Source organism: Lycium ferocissimum, chromosome 10 (assembly GCF_029784015.1).
Source record: "Lycium ferocissimum isolate CSIRO_LF1 chromosome 10, AGI_CSIRO_Lferr_CH_V1, whole genome shotgun sequence".
Lineage (NCBI taxonomy): Eukaryota > Viridiplantae > Streptophyta > Magnoliopsida > Solanales > Solanaceae > Lycium > Lycium ferocissimum.
The window spans coordinates 11,384,951-11,393,817 of NC_081351.1; the positions used below are offsets into that span (position 1 = coordinate 11,384,951).

General features: G+C 36.0%; 1 long non-coding RNA gene across 1 annotated transcript; it reads right to left on the reverse strand.

The window, feature by feature from the left end:
• Window positions 1-4,153: 4,153 nt before the first annotated feature.
• LOC132032450 (uncharacterized) lies at window positions 4,154-6,706 on the reverse strand. Its single transcript, XR_009408448.1, has 2 exons — window positions 6,614-6,706; window positions 4,154-4,435 (listed from the first exon to the last, which is right to left on the reverse strand). It is a non-coding gene; the product is annotated as an uncharacterized LOC132032450 (long non-coding RNA).
• Between the last annotated feature and the right edge of the window lie 2,161 nt (window positions 6,707-8,867).

Sequence of the window (8,867 nt, forward strand, 5' to 3'; positions counted from 1 at the left end):
CATCAGGAACAAAGGGGCAAAATCTTTCCCTTTTGAGCTGTTTTAATCTCTCCATTGGTGTGTAAATCATGGTATGTTGGCTGGTGATGGCGTAGGATCATTAATTTAGTTATGTCCATTTAGTTTTGCTTAAGAGAGTCATCTCATGAACTTACCTGTTTGTTTTTTGATTCTGGGCTTTGATTTGGTTACTGATCGGCTCACATGAGTTAAAAAGAGTCTTTGATAATTTATTTTCCCTTATCTCTTCTTAATGCATTAAGTTTCTTCCAAGTATACTGGATAATATACCAAAAGTATACAGAATATACTTATTCTATACCCTCACAGGTGTATAGGATCGAATATATTCATGTATATTTAAAGTATATCACTTGTATAAGATTTCAATATTGGCTGTAGCGAGTTTATTTGATTTTGGGCCTGTTCTCTCTCTATTTCGCTGTTAGGCCTTCCTCTTATATGTGGAGTGTAATCTGTACTTGGACCAATATGTTTTGATTTTGCTGAAAAGGCCCATCCAGGCCTCGAGTTTTCCTTGTTCATCGGAGTTGGGCCTGGATTAGTTTTCTTCTCAAATCATTTCTATTTTCCTAGTTATATATACCTGCTTGTTTTGTGCTTTTAATGTATTTGAACACAAATTGTCTATACTCTAATTCTAACATATTTGGACATTTACTAACCTTTATCCCTTTGTGTGCTATGTGATTCGACCTGGGCCATTTGGGCCTCCCTTGCATTATACCTGTTGGGCCAGATGCCCAACCACTCTTTCGATCGAGTCCACTGAAGAATTAGAAAGGGAAGCTAAATTATTTGAAGGCCCAACTATGGGTGAAAATAGTTTACTGGTGGGCTTGGTAGGCCCACCAGCCTGAATTTTTCCCTCTATTTTCATATCTTTTATGTATCTATACTTGTAAAAACTCTTGCAAAAAATATTGGAACCCTATGCATGTATAGAACCTAGGAAATCAACGCTTAGTATTTTAGGAAGTCGCTCAAACCTTTTTTCAAACTCGGCTAGTTTTGATTTTTTCACAATTGAATTTGGCATTAAAATCTGATTTTTGCTAAAGTTAATAATCAAAGACATGTTTTGGATGGAGTAAATTATGCCTTTCTCAAAAATGGTTAATTGGCGAGTTCTTTTTGGACTTTGGCAATGTAAAATCTGGGAAGAATTCTTTTTTTTTTTTTTAATAGAAGGAAAAATAAATTGGCCTTCAGTCCATAGTTAAATTACTTGTGGGTTTTGTATAAAAAAAAAAAAAAAAGGAAAACGAATTGGTTTGAAAGTTGGGAAAATGTAGTTTATCTTTGATGACAAAATGGGCTTTAAGATTTTTGACACTAAGCACAACCTGGAAAATGACTTGAAAACTGGGTTTAAGGCTTGACAAAATTTGGAGGAAAAGGACCGTTTTTATTCAAACGTTTTTGGCCCAAAGGTTTATTGGACTAAAAATATTTTGGACTAAGTATGAGAATAAATGGATTTGGACTTAGGATATTGTTGACCTATGGCTTCAATAAATAAAAATAAACCAAACTGATTTTGTTTTCATAAAGCTTATATTTATAAAAAACGGAGAATATACTCCATATTTTCTTATATATAAAATCCATAAGAACTAAACCTATTTTATTTGGACTAGAATAGTAGCGACTCTACTCGGGAGAAATCCCGAGTGTGTCCTAGTCCGGCAATAAAGTGAGTTGAACACTTATGTGATTTTTTTTTTTTTTAAAGCCTTTTACAAGGGGAATTTTTGCCGAATTGTTTTTCTTGAAACCATGATATGATATGAAATGAAATGAAATGACATTTTTTGCGAAAAATTGAACACTTTTAAACAAATAAGTACATTAATCACTCATTGAAGCTCGTAGGTCAACCGTATTCTGTGGATCTTTAATACTAGAGTGCGTAAAACCTTCCCTAGGGGATCAGCAGAACCCTTACCTCGAACTTTGGTCCAAAAGATTTTTACTCATTTTTTTTGGAAAAATCTTTAATCCCAGTTTTCCTAGTTTTCCTTTAATAAATTAGGTGGCGACTCTAAAATATAAAATCCAATTAGAGCACCAACAACCTCGTAGTAACTTTTATGCCTTACCAGCGTAAAAGCGAACCGTAACAATGGCATTTGAGGAAATAGCAGGTTATGGTCCGGCTTATGTCTTCTCTCTTTCTCTTCCATTATCAGTCTATGGCATCCCTAATCTCCTCTAGGGTTGGTGTCATCTCGATGTCGCCGAAGCGAAATAGCATCACTTTGTCGTCCCAATATCCAGCTAACACCTTTATTAGCTCTGGGTGACCTTTCATAGTCATGATTGAGGGTAAGTGACCCAGGGTGCAATTGATAGTCCTTCTATGTGCATCACCTCACCATTCCCACCATGCTTTAAGTAAATCCGAAGCCCCAAGGACAATGTCAAACTGAATTCTTCGTTCCATCTACAGAACAGAACACTGTTAAGATTCTCCCCTTCCCGTAGGGCTAATGTTTCAACACATAGGCACAAACATGTTTCCATATAGCACATAAATGAAATGCAGTGTCTTCAGGTCATAGACTATCCAAACACAGGGTAATCTTCTTAATGAGCCTTAGGTAGGTCTGAGATACCCAAGGCTCGTCTAGGTATGAATGCTCTAGTTCGGTAGGGATTTGGCTTTGCTCTATCCTAGTTATCACTAGTGTGGGCTTTTATAAATGACCGAGAACCCGAGCGGACAACTGAGGCTGAACCGTTAAGGTTGTTGGACAACCACAAACCAACCCCACCTCATAACGATTCCAAAAAATTTATTTAATTTTATAGTGAATGAACGACCGCGTGCTCCGCAAAATTGTCTTTGAAATAAAGTGTAAAATAAATTCCAGGAGTGATGGAGTTATGATATGCATGCAATTGCAAGTATAATTACAGGAAAGTAAACACATAAACAGTTAAAATAAATTTTCATTATATTGGAATCCTTATGGTTAGAACCTTTAAGTCCCCAGCAGAGTCGCCATCTGTTATGATTCGCATTTCGCGGGCGGGGTTAGCGCTCGGAAAGCTACTACGAGTTTGTTGGTGCTCTTTCGGACTTGTTTTGAAAAAGAGTCGCCACCTAATTTTTAGGAAATTAGGAAAACCATTGGTGAAGGGTTTATTCAAATACCGTGAAAAAACCTTCGTAATCCAAAGTTCTAGGTAAGGGTTCTGGTAAGCCCCTGGGGAAGGTGTTAGGCACCCCATTATTAAGGATCCGTATTATACGGTTGGCCTTCGAATTCCAGTGTGTGATTATCTGCTGAAATTGCTTATTTGGTGTTTATTTTCCTCTTTACAAAATATAATCATTGGATTGCATATCATTGGCTTTAAAAGATTTGAATATATTCCCTTTATATATAGGGTAGTTTAGATTGGATTTATAATATCCAGATAAGAATAGGTTCCTTTATATATAAGGATAAGGTATTTTGTTTAAAGAAGTAAAAGAGTTTTGGTTTAAGAGTGTAAGTATATTTATTATCACACACTTTGTCTCGGGTCCGTCCGTATAATACGTTAGAACGTCTTATCCTAAAGCCTCGTATTTACGAACATATTTTGTTTTAACAAGTCTATTTATGAAAATGGCTTCCTCTTATTATTAACTTGTGTATATATGGAAACTGATTTTGGCCTTAAATGGGCTTGAGCCCAAAAAATATTCATGTTTTGCAAGGAAAATGTTTTTGTGGGCTTAGGCCCCAAAACCCTTTGTTTCTCTCTTGTAGGGCTTGACCCCGAAAAATCACTTTTCTTTCTCTTTTGTTTCAAAATCAGAGGGACTTTCAGCCCAATGCCTTTTATTTTTGGTCAAAAATTAAGAGGGCTTAGACCCTAAACCTATGGTTTTAATTCAATCTCAGCCAAGAATTTATTTCAATTTGGAAAGGTATCACTTTACTTCAAAATTAATCCGTTTTGTTGAAGAAAACGTACTAGTACTCATGGTTTTGAAAATTCTCTATGCTTCCGTTATCCTGTATTAAGAAAAATGTTTTGTTACCCTTCAAGTCTTTGAAAATTATTATACGTGATCCGGGGTTTTGAAAATCCGTTTGGGGACTTAAAGTCGACTAAACGGCATATGCACCGTTGGCCTAATATGTCTAGTCCAACCATAAAGGATTCCACTAATAATGTGTTGTTTACAAACATGACAAATACAATACACCCTTGAGATGTAAATTCATAAGGTAAAGGTAAGTTAGGCTAGGGGCGTACCAAGCCCCTAATAATCATTTTCACCCCATGATTGGGCCTTCATGCGATCTACAATATTTGCTTCCGTTTCCCTTCATAAGACTTGATGTATTTTGAAAGAAATCGCCTGTTGGGTCTCAGCCCAACAGACTTGGTTCTGACCAAGCCCAATTGGCATCTAGTGAAAAGGAAAAAGAGGGAAAAAGGGAATTCGGTTAGAAATTATACTACTGAACTCATCACAAGTATATATGTACACAATATATATAAAACAACAAACATATGCATACTCTCATAATTGCTGGGCTTATCGGGCCTAGAAGCTTAAATTCCAAACTTAAAGAATGACCTGCTAGGCATCTGTGTTTCCTGATTTTAGACTAAGCATAAAATATGGGGTTATCTTGTTGCTAGCTGAAGTGGGCCAGGCCCAGATCCATACTAAATCTAAATTTAGACTAAAATTCAAGCCTAAAGATCTACCCCCTTAGGTCCATTTGATACACCTCCTACATGGGATTAGCAGTCATATACATGCATGATATACAAATAATATACACATTTGATGTGTATATCAGGTGTATACCCTGCACATATTACCTTTCTCTTTTGTCCAGCCTATGTATATCTCAAGTATGACAACTCCTCAAACTTAAACCTTGGAATCATGATCAATTAGTCATTATGTTAATCTTTCCAATATTAGCACAACATAGGACTCAACCTAGACTAAGGCCAGCATGCTCAATCTTCATCAGGTAACCCTTGAGCCTATCATAATAACTCCCCACACACAGCTTCAACTATCCGCAAATCATTTAGCTATTACCAGATCAAATCAGCATAAACTTGATGCATAATGCTAATAGTATCAAGACACACTAAGAGATTACAAGTAAAGGGAAGTCAAACATATTGATGTCATGATCACAAAAGGGAATTTGAGGACCAGATAGACCAAGGCCAAAATGACACAAAGGGACAGGTTTGAACAAATTCCTAAAGCTAGAGATAGCACAGAGATTGACCTCTAAGCCCTAGTCTAGTTAAACAAAATAAGAACAAAGATACGGAGGGAGTACAGGGTTCACATTCACCACAACTTGCATAGAATGAAAATTGCCTTTCAGTTTTAGCAGACTTTTAAAGAAGAGGTGGGAAAATAAGAATTCAAAAACAAAAAAAAACAGATTATAATTGGTGTTCTATTGTCCATTTTAAGATAGCCCTTGATCATTATAGGATTCATATTAACCAGTTCTTTTCCATTTCCGTAAAGTCGGTGGCATACCCAAACGATTACATTTTTTGTCCTGAACAGCCTATTTAGGCACTTAGTAAATTCATTTTATAGCAATCCATTGGTGCAATGATAAGGTTTTAATGGTCAAGTGTGTACACATAGCATATATGTCCCCCATGACTTGTGGAGTGCACCATGACACCTCTTATTTGGAGGAGGGGTGTTATGAACCAACTTGGTTCTTCCCAATCCTCAATTTAAGGTGTCTTTAAAAAGGCTCCTCCATGTCAAGTGTTCCATAGATAGTCTATGGACCTCCATGATCCTCCAAACACCATCATTAAACCAATCCCCATCTAACACTTAGTCAACATTAATACTAGTTTCAGTATTTTTGGTTGTTTAATCCTATATTCTAATCACAGTGTGACTTTACCCTTTACATTAGATAAAACCTCAATAGACATACACATTCTTGTTTCGAGATTGATTTATACATATCTGAACTTAGACAGAACCAAAACAACTCATTACCATCCCAGGAGAAAGCCAAACATCATTATCAATCTCATTTTTTAACCATGATCATTACATATTCTATGTTTTAAATCATGACTTCAAGAAATGACACAAGACAATTCACATGAAAGAAAAACTGGACAAGATTGAACCCAGGTTTTCCCTCCTCTTTAACTCCCTTTTATTTTTCAAAGCCAAAGACTAATTTTTCATAAAAATAAAGCAGTTAAAGTTATGCTAACACTTCCAGTTTTATACTATTGAGAGGAGGTTGTAATTAGTCTGAATTTCATCCTATTATAGCTAAGTGTAATCATTCAGGATCAATACAGATTCCAAACACATCAAAGTCCAAGGACTAAAAGGGTTACTCAAGACAGGACCAGTGTTAAGTATCCATGAACTAAGCATTCAACGTCAATGCTAAGCATAAACCACTAATGATCAGACCCTAAAAGCAACTAAATTACACAATTAAGCATAGAAAGTACTAACTAAGCAGATCATTTAACACAGACTGAGCAGATAATTAAACATAAATATTAACTAAGCAGAAAATTTAAAAGAAAAGACTATAATAAGATCAAATGTTACCTTTTGGTTGTGCAGCCTGGTTCAAGAATGGATTTGGAGCCTTTTGCTTCCTCAATCAATCCTCATCCTCACAAATAAAGAAAATCAAACTTTTAAAATCGTTAACTAAAACTCAACTTTTCTCGAATGCCGTAGTCTTAAAATTTTGAACTTAAATTGCCAAGTTATGAGCATAAAACTCAAGGTCGTTGGTTTTTCTAAGTCTTCTTCTTGCATAGTAGGTCGGCATCTCGCCTATTTGTTGTTGAGAAATGTTCTATTTATAGAACCCCAAAATTCATGCTAAACCCTAGACTACCGATGTGGGACAAGTGAGCAATCTAAAATTTCTACACTCAATACATGAATCTACGGCTATGAATCAATGAGGAGAGCAAATATATTGACAGATTTGGACCAAGTTTGGTCGATCTGGTCCATACCCTCTTAAACTAAGAGAGAATGAGGATTTCAAATACAATACAACAAAAATAATTAAAAGAGTTTAGTGTTTGACCGTGAATTCAGTAAAAGGAAGGAAAAGAGAGAGATTTCTATCGTGTTTGGGTTGAGTTTGGTGAAAGAATGGTGCAACAAGGACGGAGCAATAATTGCTTTGCCCTTTTTCGCCCTTTCACAACTTGTACACACCTGCAACCTCTGGTTTTTTGCATTTTAGGCCGAGGTGACGAGGAGAGAGGGTAGAGAGGCGGGTGGCGGTGCATGCTAGGGTTCTAAACCCTAGCAGGTTTCACGAAAATGGGGCAAAAGTATAAGTATAGAAGGGGTCTTCCCTTTTATACTTATAGTGATTAGGCCAGACCGGCCAAATTTTAAAATAAAGGAAAGGGGGCTAACTTTGCATATACGTATAAATATGTATATAATCCATGTATATATATGTGTATATGCATGGTATATACGGGGTATTTCGGGAAAATTTCACATACTATAATCATAAAATAAAAATATCTTTATTTGGCTCAAATTGTTTTAATTAAAACCAGGATAAATACCATAAAAACAGTTAAATTCTAATTTAAATGCTTAATCTTCCTAAAATAGAAATGCACTTGTTTTCACTTAATTGATTCAGATCCCTTGACCTTGTCGAAGTAGAATACTTACGATGATTTGTATTTGTTCAAAATAAATAACTTGTAATTAGCTACTTCTTTGAGAAAATAAATACTCTTGTATTTTTTCTTGAAAATATACGAAAAATGTAAAAATGACATGCGGTTGCTCTTTTGCCCGTGTTTGCCAAATGCAAGGGCAAAATGTCATCGAGATAATTTTGTAAAATTGATTTTGACTTATAAAATGCATATTCTACTCCATCTGTAATCCAGGGACTCCGGATAATTAAATAAAATTATCAGAGGTCAAAAATTAGGTGTCACCAAGAAGTAGGGGTAAAAATTAAAGATCAGTCCATATGAAGGGTAATCCGCACAAAAATTTGTTTTTGAGTGCTTTGATGATTAACAAATGAATTATGGGCTTATATGAGTTTGTATTTGTTTAGAGTCCATAATGGGGCCATTTGCAGTTTTGTCCCTATTTTGTACTGGTCTTTAATTTTTGCCCCTCAAGGCAAATAATTTTTTTCTCATAGCATTATGTTTTCGCATTATAATATCTCACAAGTTATGCCCCGCATGACTTTTGCCTTTAAAGAACTTATGCCCTACCAGGCATAAGTTCAATTTTGAAGGGTAAAAATTAAAGACCGGCCCATTTGAAGGACAAAAATTAAAGGGAAAAGGACACGACGTGACTTTTAAGGAATATATGAGACAAACTTTAGCACTAAGTAGCCATAAGTACCCGAATTGGACTCTAGGAGCAAATTAATGTCAATACCTAGCCATTGAATCTGGTTTCGGCTCTCTCCTCTCTCCTGAAGCTCGCGGTCGCCGTAGGACAAGATCTTCAAACTCCTCCAGCCAGATCTATGTTGCCTGGATTTTGCTGCTTCATTGGAGAACCTGGACAACAAACCAACAGAGAACAAATGATAGCGGGGGAAAGGGGAAGGGACTGGTTCGCCAACTTTAGATATTGTTTAGGTATTGGTTTGCTACTAGTTACATAGCTGGTTTACTAGCAGCGATGGTCGATTTTAATGGTGAAAAACGGTGGTCGAAGGGTGGTGAAGGAGATGGCAGACGTCGATGGTGTTTAGGCTGGTTACATGTTTTCTATAGAGCTTTAAATGGTGTTTATGGGGTAGTAGAAATCATAAAGATAACAGAAAAAAATGTGGATCTTT